This window comes from Sorex fumeus, unplaced genomic scaffold, assembly GCF_029834395.1.
Source record: "Sorex fumeus unplaced genomic scaffold, SorFum_2.1 ptg000022l, whole genome shotgun sequence".
Classification (NCBI taxonomy): Eukaryota; Metazoa; Chordata; class Mammalia; order Eulipotyphla; family Soricidae; genus Sorex; species Sorex fumeus.
Window position 1 is genome coordinate 1,224,105 of NW_026606079.1, and position 13,243 is coordinate 1,237,347.

The following is a 13,243-nucleotide window of genomic DNA, read 5'->3' on the forward strand; positions in this document are numbered from 1 at the left end:
CTCTGCCTGCTGCTTCTTCACCAAGATTACCGTCATGGCCCTAAGGGTTTCCAGGGATTCTTATGTTCCTCCTCTCAAATTCATCCCAAAGTTCCCTTGTCTTCTCTTTGTTTGTTTTGAGTTTTTTTTTCCATCATCTGCTGTTGTCTAGAGGTTTTCTGCTTCTCATGGTGGAGCTCATTGACTCTCTTACTCCGTTGCTGAGGCCTCCCAGGGAGTTTTCCATTTCACCTACCAAGTTTTTCAGTTCTGTCATTTCTGTCTGTAGTTTCCTCATTTCTGCTATCAGACCCTCTTGTGTTTGGGTGGTGCTCTATTCTGGGCTTCCTTGAGCTCCTGAAACATCCTGAGCATTTCCACTCGGAATTCTTTTTCAGGGAGATGACGTAGGTGGCTGTGACTGATTGAGTTCTCAGGATTACAGCCTCGCCCGCTGCCGTGGGGGGTCTGCACTGCTTTACCATGGTTCTCTCTGAGGGCTGAGGGTACATCTATTCCCCTTCACTCTCAGCATCCCCCACCCCCACCCCCTCACTGCTAGGGAGGTCTCTGGAGGTGCTATTGAGGGAGGGAGATTATCTTGCAACCCGCATTAGTAGCTACTGCTACTGAGGACCGTGCTGAAGCCTTCTGACCTTTCAGTGGAATTAGCTTTCCCAGCTGATTGCTTGGTGTCTGGTGGCCTGTCCTGGTGTTGTTGGTGGGCCTCACGGATGGCTCATGTGAAGTGGGGAGGAGAAAGCGAGGGGTCACTTTCTCCCGATCTGCCTCTGCCACCTGGGACCCAGGGTTACTGGGTTCTTGTCTCACTCGCAGAAAGGAATTTCAGGAGTAGACAAGCAGTGAAGTAAATAGATTTTATTTGTAGGGTTTTTGAATGGGAGAGAGTGAGTGAGAGAGAGAAAGTAAAGCACTCAAGAGAGAACGAGGGCTTCTCCAAGAGCCCCTAGACACATCCCAGCATTAGATAGGAAAGCATGAAAGTACACATCTCAAGAGGGGGAGATGTGAGTGACATGTGTTCAGGCACCACATGTGCTCGACCACATGGGCACAAGCAGCACATGGGCTCAGGCAGCATATGGGCACCTTTCCTTTGTTCAAGATGCCTTTTATTTATTTATTTATTTATTTATTTATTTATTGGCTTTTTGGGTCACACCCAGCGATGCTGAGAAGTTCCTTCAGGTTCTGCACTCAGGAATTACTCCTGGCAGTGCTCGGGGGCGGGGGTGGGGGATACTGGGAATCGAACTCAGGTCAGCCACATGCAAGGCAAATGCTCTACCCACTGTGTTATCGTTCCAGCCCCAAGGTGGCTTTTATAAACTCTTCTGATTAAGGGAGAGGTCGGAGGGTTTGAGGAACTTCATGGGGAGAGTCCCCAGGGTCTGCTGAAGGTCTTATAAGGTCTGTTTTCTGTATCCAGAGGGTGGATCAACCTTAGAATTTTCCTCCCAGAAGTTCTGTTGGCCTAAATTTTATTGCTGAGGGCCTTTCCCTGCTACGGGCCTACATCACCCAACTGGATGGAGTGAGAGGAGAGCCGAGTTTAAAACCACCTCTATGTCCTTATCACAACCCTTCGTTCCTGCTGGGGTCCAGCCTTCTCTGGGCCTGTGCTGACAATAGAGTCTCATCAGACCTCAGTTAGTTTTGTTTTTAATTTATTTATTTGTGCTTTTGGGGTTACACCCGGCAATACTCAGGGGTTACTCCTGGCTCTGCACTCAGGAATCACCTCTGGCGGTGCTCAGGGGACCATATGGAATGCTGGGAATCAAACCCTGGTTGGCCGCGTGCAAGGCAAACGCCCTACCCTCTGTGCTATTGCTCCAACCCCAGACCTCAGCTCTTGTGTCCACAAATCCATCCTGCAATAATGCACTAGTGGCGGAGTAACTTCTTCAAGGTCCCTCTTGATTTTGTAACATTCCAAGAATTCCCTGCCAGCCACCTGCCCCAACTACCTGCCTGCTTTGGTCTGGGCTCAGTCCCTAGCAGGGAAGTTCCTTTCTCTCTTACTTCCCAACAAGCTTTCCTATTTCCCAGCTCTGAGTCTGAGCATCCTGACGACTCATATTTTCATTTTTTGAAAATATTGAAGAAGCTGGGAACTGTGGGTGAGCAGAGCCCTGTCGTCTCCACTCTGCATCAATAGTGGATTTCAGACGAGGGACATTCCCAGAGAAAATGTGGAGGCTGATTAAGAAGAAAATGCTCCACTCACCAAACTGTTGTTTTGCATGGTTTGTTGGCTTGTTTTGGGGTGCACACCTGGCGGTGCTTAGGGATTACTCATGTCTGTGCTCAGGAATCACTCCTGGAAGTGCTCAAGGGACCTTCTGGTGGTGCTGAGGATGGAACCAGGTTTGGTTGTATGCAAGGCAAGTGCCTTCCCCTGGATGCTGATAATGAACATACACGGATAATAAAAGAGCACAAGTCTATGGAACAAAATTCTGAGAGAATGAACGCTCTGCAGGCAAGACAGGCTTCAGCACTCCCGGCGAGATGCTGGTGATGTGGGTTGAAATGGTCCCTGTGTCTCCAGCCCAGCCCAGAGCCCAGAAACCCACTGGAGTGCAGAGGTGCCAGCCTGCGAGAAGAGGCTGCTGAGGAACAAGAGCTCATGATCATGACCTGGAAAGACGATCCATAGTCTTCAGCTACCCCCCACCCCCCGCCCGACAACACCCTCACAACAGACTTCGTTTAGTAGAAAGCCCTCAGGAGGGCAAGCTGGGGCAAACCCTATAAAACTTTCTCAGCAGAAGCCTGTGTACGCATCCCCCATCTTGGGGCGGGGGGGGATCCCACATCTCCACTCGGGAAGGCATACATGCATACATTTTCTATTTGAGGGATTCGCCCACATCTCTTGGTTCTGCTTGAGATGTGCTCCCCAGCACGGCATTCTCCCTGAAACACATTTCTTCTTCCCCGCTATTTCCTGAAGAAAGATAGTTTACGCCACTGTTTCTATCCTTCCTGAAATTCTTTTCTGTGGAGAGGGCCGTGAACTCAGGAAGCTGGGTGGAGGCAAGGGTCCTTCCTTTCTCCCAGAGAGCAAGTCTTCACTCCATCCTGACGCCCTGGCTCCCAAAACACTGGGTGGCAGGGATCAGGTACCATGCTGCGAAGATCGAGTGGAACTCCAGTGCAACCCGATGGCTGTGAGTGGGGCTGGTGACACCCAAGTCCAGCCCAAACCCTCCCTCCCACCTCCAGGCACTCTCCTGGTGACCAAGGTGGGTTAACAGGAAGGTGACATCAAACTTCCCTCTCTTGAGGCCATGCCTCCCTCGGTCCCCACTTCACCGAAGTCACCTGTAACAGGGAATTGAAAATGTACAGTTGGAGATTTTTCAGTATTTCTCTCTCAAGTAAACAAGAAAAAATCATTTAGGAGCAAGGATAACAACTATGTTGGGTTTCAATCCAGAAACTACAGAAGCAAGAAGAGAGTAGAGTGAAATAGTTAAGGCGTAGAAAGGAAGAATAAAAACCCACTAACCTAAAATTGTATATCCACTGAAGTGTTCCTCCATGTGTGAAGTCCAGATCATTTATTATGCACACAAAAATTGAAGGCGATCCAAAAGGAAAAAGAGCCACACAGAGAAAGAGAGTGAGTGGGGGGGAGGGGGGGCGCAGGCAGGACAGAAACTGGGGACATTGGTGGTGGGAAATGTACACTAGTAAAGAGATGGGTGTTGGAACATTATATAACTGAAACTCAATCGTGAGTAACTTTATAACTGTGTATCTCACTGGGATTCAATTTAAAAAAAATTGTTTAAATAATTGAAGGCAATCGCTGCCAGTGAAGTTGGCTTGAAGAGAAAATGTAAAGAAGAGTTAAGTCGTCGTCGAGTTTGGGGCAAGCATGGCAATGAATTGCCGGAAACACCAATTTGTGATCTGAAAGGGGCTTCTCCTGACCAACCCAGCCCCAGCCTCAAGACTTCAGATGACCCATGGGGCTGAAGGCCAGTCTGAGGCTCCTGCTTAATTCTCACCAACACTAGGTCCAAGGACTGGAGATGATTCCTGATTCCACAGAAGGGGAGACCACCAGAGTTCAAGGTCTCTCACACCCCCCTAGCAACAACGGCTTTCTGTGCCCAGAGCCCCAGGATAAGGTGGCCCTGGATCAGTCTGCACTATCAGCCTGCAAGGCCACTCCCCTCACTCCATTCTCCAATGCTTCCCACCTCTCAGTGCATTCCTCCTCTTCCTCTCCCATCCCAGCACCCCAATACTAGAGCCATCTCAGCTTCCATATTTTATGTGACTCTCTCTCTTTCCCCTCTCATCTCTCTTATACCTTACTAAATAAGACTATTTTGGTTCACCATCCATTTTCTCTGGAAATTCTTTTTTTGCAACAAAAATACAAGAGCTAAACTCCTTTTGGTGAAGACCAGAACAGACTTCAAAAAAGCCTAACCTCCCTTCCCCTGGGTCCCCTCAAATATGGGTGGCCGGGACCAGTTCCCACACACAGAGATCAAGTGGGTCCCAGCTCTGCCTCAACAGGGCTGTCAGAAGCTTGTCCCTGGGCCTTACCCCACCACCACTAAGGAGATCTTTGGAGAAAAGGAAAAGGACATAAGGCCAGAAATCTGAAGCTACAAAAAGAAAGAGCATAAGATAAAAAAAAAAAAGGTATAATGGTTCATTGGTTTTTAATATTCCCAACTGAACTACAGACAGAGATGAGTCAGGACATAGCTGAGCTCAAAGCACCATTAGACAAGAGGAAATAACTGATACCTAGGTTATTATTCCCAAGAACAGAAAAGTTGATGTTCTTCTCATAAAACATTCATCACAATAGATAAGTGTATCCAACACAATTAAAAGAATAGAATTGGTAAAGTATGTTCTCAGACCCAACAGAATTAAGCTAGAAATCAATAACAAAAACATTTCATAAAAGGCCTGAGGACTCAATAGCACACTTCTGAATAGCACATGGATCAAAGAATAAGTCTCAAGAGATATTAGTCAATATCTTAAATAAAAGGCAGATACAACATATCAAAAGATATAGCATACAGAGAAAGTGGACCTAGCGGGAACATTTTAGCAATGGATGGGTCTATTGCTCGAGCGGGCCCAGTAACGTCTCCATTGGAGACTTTGTTGTTACTGTGTCTGGAATATCGAATACTCTCGGTAGCTTGCCGGGCTCTCCGAGAGGGGCGGAAGAATCGAACTCGGGTCGGCCATGTTGGCTGCGTGCAAGGCAAACGCCCTACCCGCTGTGCTATTTAAAATCAACCATCTAGATATTGACTTTAGAAACCAAGAAAAATAGAGTAAATCATCCAAAGTAAACAAAAGAAAAATTAAAACTAGAGTCAAAATAAATAAATTTCATGAAAAAAAGAATTCACAGCATATCAACAGAACTAAACGCTGCTTCTTAGAAAATATCAGTAACACTTAGCCAGGTTAATTAGTAAAAGGAATCACTGTATCACTACCATTCCATTGTTCGTCAATGTACTGAAACGGGCATCAGTAACATCTCTATTCATCCCAGCCCTGAGATTTCAGCAGCCTCTCCTGACTCATCTTTCCCAGTTATTAAAGACTCTTTCAGGGTCAGGGGAATGAGACCCATTATAGTTACTGGTTTGGGCATCTCAAATACGACGCGGGTAGCTTGCTAGGCTCTGCCCGTGTGCGCGGGATACTCTCGGTAGCTTGCTGGAACTCCAAGAGGTATATACATATATATTTCTCTCTATGATCTGTTGCCTACTGTCAACATCAAACATGGTGTGGTAATTATGGACAATGGGTAGAAAGTGTCCCATGATGTGTCCGAAAAGTGGCCTAGAGTGTGTCGGCAGTTGGGTAGTGGAGGTCAGTTGCCGGGCTGGGTCCCTTGGGGTGGGGAAGGCTCTCACTCGCCCCCCTCTGGGGCTCCCCAAGTGGAAACAGCCTGGTGTGGAGTCCCAGTGAAAGAAAAGAAAATATAAATAACTAGACCATAAACGAGATAGTGGGCATCACTACTGATTCCACAGATATTAACAGAACTAAGGAATATTACAACAAATATTCTCACAAATTTGAAAATCTACATGAACTGGATCAATTTCTTGAAGATACAATCAATCACAAATCACAAATCATCCTGTTATTCGTCAATTGCCTCGAGCAGGCCCCAGTAACGTCTCCTTCATCCTAGCCCTGAGATTATATTCAAGGCTCTTTAGGAGAATGAGACCCATCATTGTTACTGGTATTTGACAAATTGGGTACACCAAGGGGAGTTTGCCAGACTCTGCCGTGTGGGCAGGCTACATACAGTAACCTGCCAGTTTGTCCAAAGTAGGAATGAGATAATAAGATATCATAAGATGTCCGGGAGCTGGTTTTTATAGTCTCTGAGTCTTGGCCGCTGATGGGATTACACAGCGCCAGGGGGCCAGTTGGTGGGTGTGACCCCCGCCTACTGGAATTTGGAGGATTTGGGTGGAGGATGCTCGGCCCAAATCCGAGTAGGCTTGGAGATCTCGGTCCCAGAACCCGCGTGACTTTGTCCCTCTGCCAGTACCTTCATGTGTGCGGAGAGTGGTCTCAGCATGGTGGTGGCTGGTCCTGGAGGTCTTTGGCTGCCGGAGCCCTGGTCGGGGCGGGGAGGAAAGTTCAACCCGCTCCCCTCCAAGGGGCCCCAGCGGCGAGGACAGTCAGGCGCGGGGGCAGGAGACTGCACTGTTCTTCTTCCGGGAGCTGGTTTTTATAGTCTCTGAGTCTTGGCCGCTGATGGGATTACACGGCGCCAGGGGGCCAGTTGGTGGGTGTGACCCCCGCCTACTGGAATTTGGAGGATCTAGGTGGATCTAGCCACGCGGGTTCTAGGGCGAGATCTCCAAGCCTACTCGGATTGGGGCCAAGCATCCTCCACCTAGATCCTCTTGAAGATACAGTCTTATAAAATTCGCCCAGTAAGAATCAGAACAATCGGGGAACCAAAAAGTGGGAGAAGCCATAGAGATAGGACAGCAAGTTGGGCCCTTGCTTGCACATGGCTGACCCAGGTTCAATCCCTGGCACCACTGAGCCCCATCAGGAAGGATTTCGGAGTATAGAGCCAGGAGTAAGTCCTGAGCATCGCTGGGTGTGGCTCCCCGCCCTACCTCACCATCCTGAAAAATAAAACCGAAGAGAGAAGAAGAAATAAGTCATCTCAATGGATAGTCTCAATGGATTTATTTCCTACTTATTTACTTATTTAGGAAATAGGTAGGATCAGTACATAACTTTCAAAAGAGAAAGATGCAAAATTTTCTCCACATATGTTCACTGATGAATTTTACCAAAGCGAGATCAATTCTCCACAATTTCTTTCAGAAGATAGAATCCAAAAGAACAATGCTTTTCAATTTATTCTACAATGCTCAAACCAGTCAAGGATATTATTTTTAAAAGAAGACTGTAGCACTGTAGCACTGTTCTCCTGTTGTTCATCGATTTGCTCAAGCAGGCCCAGTAACATCTCTGTCGTGAGACTTGTTGTTACTCTATTTGGCATATCCAATACGTCACAGGTAGCTTACCAGGCTTTGCCATGCGGGCAAGATACTCTTGGTAGCTTGCCGGGCTCTCCGAGAGGAACCATAAACCAATATCACACATGAGCATTAATGAAAAGATCCTTAATAAAAGATTACCAAGTAAAAAAAAATTAAATTAAATACCATGACCAACTTGGATTTATTCTACAATGCAATACTAGTTTAGCATTTGAAAATCAGTGCAATCCATTATATCAACAAAACCAGAGAAGTAAAACATTATGATCATATCAACAGGCTCATAATCGCATTCATAAAAATGCAACATCTATTAATGAGTACGAACTCTCAGTAAGTGAGGAATAGAAGTCAACTTCCTCAACTTGAAAAAGAGCAAGTACAAAAAAACAAAATCAACAGCTAACATCATAGTAAAAGGTAAGGTAAAGGCCCTCCCGTTGATCGTCAATTTGCTCGAGCGGGCCCAGTAACGTCTCCATTGGAGACTTTGTTGTTACTGTGTCTGGCATATCGAATACTCTCGGTAGCTTGCCAGGCTCTCCGAGAGGGGCGGAGGAATCGAACTCGGGTCGGCCATGTTGGCCGCTTGTAAGGCGAACGCCTTACCCGCTGTGCTATCGCTCCAGCCCAACATCATAGTAAATTGTGAAAAACCAGATGCTCTCTTTTTCTTAGGTGAGGTACAAGCATCCCCTTCCAACATTGTACTAGAAATCCTAACCAAGGCACAGACGAGAAAACATAACAAAAAGTGAACACATTAAGGTAAAGGTAAAGGCCCTCCCGTTGATCGTCGATTTGCTCGAGCGGGCCCAGTAACGTCTCCATTGGAGACTTTGTCGTTACTGTGTCTGGCATATCGAATACTCTCGGTAGCTTGCCGGGCTCTCCGAGAGGGGCGGAGGAATCGAACTCGGGTCGGCCGTGTTGGCCGCTTGTAAGGCGAACACCCTACCCGCTGTGCTATCGCTCCATTGAAGAAGAAAAAAAATGAAACTTTGAAGATGATGTAATTGTCTTTGTAGAAAATCCAGTAGAATCTGCAAAAGTATTTTGAAATTGAAAATCACAGCAAGTTTGTAGGATATAGAAGTCCATCACTTTTCTGTATTCAAATAACATATGATATAATCATTGACATATCAAATATGCCAACAACAGTAGCTAAAATGGGTCTCATTTCCCTAACCCTGAAGGAGTCTCTAGCTGAGTTGGGAAGAACAAGAGGGCTTGTACTAAGCAAACAGCATGCAGGTCAACGGGTGGGAAGGTGCCCCGCAAGCAGCTGGCTACCAAGGCGGCCACAAGAGCATGCCAGCCACAGGGGGCATGAAGAAGTCGCACCGCTATGGGCCCAACACTGTGGTGCTACACGATTCTGTCAGCTGCCATTCTAGCAGCTGGTGCGCGAGATTGGGTAGGACCTTAAGACCAACCTGCACTCCCAGAACTTGGCCATCATGGCGCTGCAGGAAACCATGCGAGGCCTCTTTGAGGACACCAACCTCTGTGCATTTCACACCAAGTGCATCACCATTATGCCCAAGGACATCCAGCTGGTGTGCCGCATCCTCTGAGAGAGAGAGCATAAAGTTTACGATGCTAAAATCTCAGGGCTCCTTTTGGAAAACAGTATGGACGATTCTCAAAAAATTAGAAATTGAGCTCCCATTTGATCCAGCAATACCACTCCTGGGAATATATCCCAGAGAGGCAAAAAAGTATAGTCGAAGTGACACCTGCAATTGTCTGTTCATTGCAGCACTCTTTACAATAGCCAGAATCTGGAAAAAACCTGAGTGCCTGAGAACAGATGACTGGTTAAAGAAACTTTGGTACATATATACAATGGAGTACTATGTAGCTGTTAGAAAAGATGAAGTCACAAAATTTACATACAAGTGGTACTACATGAAAAGTATCATGTTAAGCGAAATGACTCAGAAGGAAAGGGATGGACATAGAAAGATTGCATTCATCTGGGGAACATAAAGTAACACAATAGGAGACTAACACCCAAGATTGGCCGAGATTAGTACTAGGAATTTTACTCCAGGGCTTGGAGACCAACCACATATACTAGGGGGAAAGGGAGCTCAGATAAAGAGGGGAACACCAAATAAAGGTGTTGGGAGGATCCTCCCAGGATGGGAGAAGCATGCTGAAAGAAGACTATAGACCAAACATGATTGTCACCCATTGCCTCTTTTGCAAACCAAAACTCCCAATAAGAGAGAGAGAACGAAAGGGAATGCCCTGCCACAGAGGCAGGGTAGGATGGGGGGGATGGGGGTGGGAGGGATACTGGGATCCGTGGTGGTGGGAAATGGGCACTGGTGGAGGGATGGGTATTTGATCATTGTATAATTGAAACCCAAGCACAAAAATGTGTAAGTCTGCAACTGTACCTCATGATGTCTCACTATTAAAAAATTTTTTTAATAAAAAAATCACATAAATGCAGACATCATCAGCAGACTACCAGCAAACCAAATTCAGCTGAATACTGGAAAAAAAATAACCATGCATGGTGATCTTGTGGAATTTGGTGCTAGAATGCAAGGATGGTTCAGAATCAATGTGAGATACGATATTAATGGAATAAAAGGGCAATCTGGTGACGGGTGCAGTGCTGGCATGTGTTATGCATGAAACCCTACCATTATCAGTATTGTCAACTGTGTTGCCTAAAATAAAATCAAAAAGAAAAAAAAAGAATAACATTAGAGAATATTAATACTATTATGGGCTGGAGCGATAACAGGTAGGGCATTTGCCTTGCACGCAGCCAACTGGGTCGACCCGAGTTCGATTCCTCCACCCCTCTTGGAGTGCCCAGCAAGTTACCGAGAGTATCTCGCCCGCACGGCAAAGCCTGGCAAGCTCCCCGCCCGTGATGTATTTGATATGCCAAACACAGTAACAATTGTCACAATGGAGACATTACTGGGCCCGCTCGAGCAAAATTGATGAACAACGAGAGGACAGTGACAGTGACAATACTATTATAAAGTTACAGTTAATCCAGAACTGGAGTAGGAGAAACAACAGACAATTGAGCCCATAAATAGAGTTTCCTGGTCTTGGTCAGAGAAACTAAGGAAACATGATGGAGAAAAAGTAACTTCTCAACAAAAGAGCTAGAATAACTAGGCATGGATGTGCAAATACACTCACACAAGGATTTACATCCTTCACAAAAATTTACTCAAAAAGGATTGCAGGGACTGGGGTGATAGCACAGTGGGTAGGGCGTTGTTTGCCTTGCATGTGGCCGACCCAGGTTCGATTCCCAGCATCCCATATGGTCCCCTGAGCACCACCAGGAGTAATTCCTGAGTGCATGAACCAGGAGTAACCCCTCTGCATAACCAGGTGTGACCCAAAAAGCAAAAAAAAGAAGAAAAAAAAGAAAAAACCCAAAAAACCAAAATGGATTGCACAACTGAAAATAAATCACAAAAGAGGATAATGCAGAGACAACAGAGATGGCCTCGCACACAGTGATTGTTCTTTAAGGACAAAGCCAGACCACAGGCATCCCCACAGAACAGTAAGTTAAAGTTTAAAACCCCTAGTCTGTGAAGACACAGAGAGACAAGCCACAGGGTTGGAAGAAAATATTTGCAAAATATTTTCATTTATCCAACAAAGGTCTTGTATCCAAAGTATACAAAGAGGGGCTGGAGTGATAGCACAGCGGCTAGGACATTTGCCTTGTATGCGGCCCAACCCAGGTTCGATTCCCAGCATCCCATATGGTCCTCCGAGCACCACCAGGAGTAATTCCTGAGTACATGAGCCAGGAGTAACCCCTGAGCATCGCCGGGTGTGACCAAAAGGTAAAAAAAAAAAAAGTATACAAAGAATGTGGTCTCACCATTCTGAGACCACTCACAACACGCATGAAGGTACCGGCAGAGGAACAAAGGCATGCGGGTCCCGGGGCTGAGATCTCCAAGCCTGCTCGGATCAGGGCTGAGCATCCTCCACCCAGATCCTCCATCTTCCAGTAGGCAGGGGTCACACCCACCAAATGGCCCCCTGGCGCCATGTAATCCCATCAACGGCCAAGACTCAGAGACTATAAAACCCAGCTCCAGGAAGCTCATGGCCGCATTTGCAGCCGCGTGACATCTTATCTCATTCTTACTTTGGACAAGCCCGGCAGGTTACCAAATGTAACCTGCCCACACGGCAAAGTCTGGCAAAGTCCCCGTGGCATATCCAATATGCCAAATATCAGTAACAATGATGGGTCTCATTTTCCTAACCCTGAAAGAGCCTCGAATGTGGCACTTTTTAAAAATCTCAGGGCTAGGACGAATGAGACGTTACTGGGGCCTGCTCGAGGCAATCGACAAACAACAGGATGGTCGTGATCGTGATACAAAGAACGCCTAAAGCTCATTGATGAGAAAGCCAACAGCCTGGCTGAAAACGGACCGCAGCACTGAACGGACACCTCAGCAGGGAGATACCCAGGAGCACATGGGCAAACAGGCTTGCACCTGCCACCAAGGAAGGTCCTGACAAAGCTGACAGGCCACAGGACAAGGAAGCGTCAAAGTGTTGCTGAGTGTAAGCAGCTCGTCTGCAAAGGCCACGTGCTCTGTAGTTCCAACTCTGGCACAGTCTGTGAGAGCAGAGCTGTCGAGGCAAGGAAGGCTGGGGGGGTGGCCGGCAGTTGGGGTGGGTGAGTGGTGAATGAGGGAAGCACACAGGGCTGTGGCCCTGGAGAGAGGGACGCCGCCCTAGGATGGACTTGACAAGACACACAGAATGTTCCACATGGAGTGGACAAGGAAACTGTGGACGTTGGTGACTAGAGATGCAGCCGGTCTGGCTGGGCAGTGAGTGGAGAGGGGGTATCCCGCAGGAGAGGCAGAAATGGCTCCCAGCCAACTCTTCCGTGAACCAAAACTCCAATTGAAATATTGGCTCTGGGGCCAGAGAGAGAGAAAGAGAGAGAGAGAGAGAGAGAGAGAGAGAGAGAGAGAGAGAGAGAGAAGAGAGAGACAGGGAGGGATGGAGGGAAGGAGGGAGAGAGAGGTACAGAGAGAGGGACAGTGAGAGGAAGCTGGAGAGAGGGAGGGAGAAAGAAAGAGGGAGGGAGGAGGGAGGGAAAGGGAAGAAGGGAAGAAGAGAGGGAGGGCAGGAGGGAGAGAGGGAGGGAGGGAGGGAGAGGGAAAGAGAGGGAGGGAGGGAGAGAGGGAGAGAGAGAGGCAGAGAGAGGAATGTGTACAGGAGTTAAGGCACTTGTCTGGAGTGTGGCCAGTGGATTAGGTGCCCAGAGAAGCACAGTCCCTGATCCCCAAGCACCCCTGTGTGTCACTCCAAAGGCCCCTTTGGCACTTCCTGGGAGTGATCCCTGGCACTGCCTGGCTCGAAGAGCACCACGTCATCGGGCACTCGGAACCACAGACCCGGATGGCCCATCGTTTCCGGGAGCACTGCTTGGATGCTCCCTATAGGTCTATTCTATCAAAGAACTAACAGCCCTGCAAGATTGAACAGCCTCTGGGCAGCCTGGAGCACTGTCTGTGACCCCCTGGGTGCCTGCCCGGGCCTGGGCACAACTGTCAGGCGGCAGATGAGAACCCGCTGCCACCGACTCTCCTTGGCTCCACCCCTGGGACCCCCCACTTCATCATTTCCCACTAGCTGACAGCTCCCTCCCGCCC

At 47.6% G+C, this 13,243-nt stretch overlaps 1 pseudogene; it reads left to right on the plus strand.

The window, feature by feature from the left end:
* Positions 1 to 3,133: 3,133 nt before the first annotated feature.
* On the plus strand, positions 3,134 to 9,136 carry LOC130023129 (histone H3-7-like; annotated as a pseudogene).
* Positions 9,137 to 13,243: the final 4,107 nt, after the last annotated feature.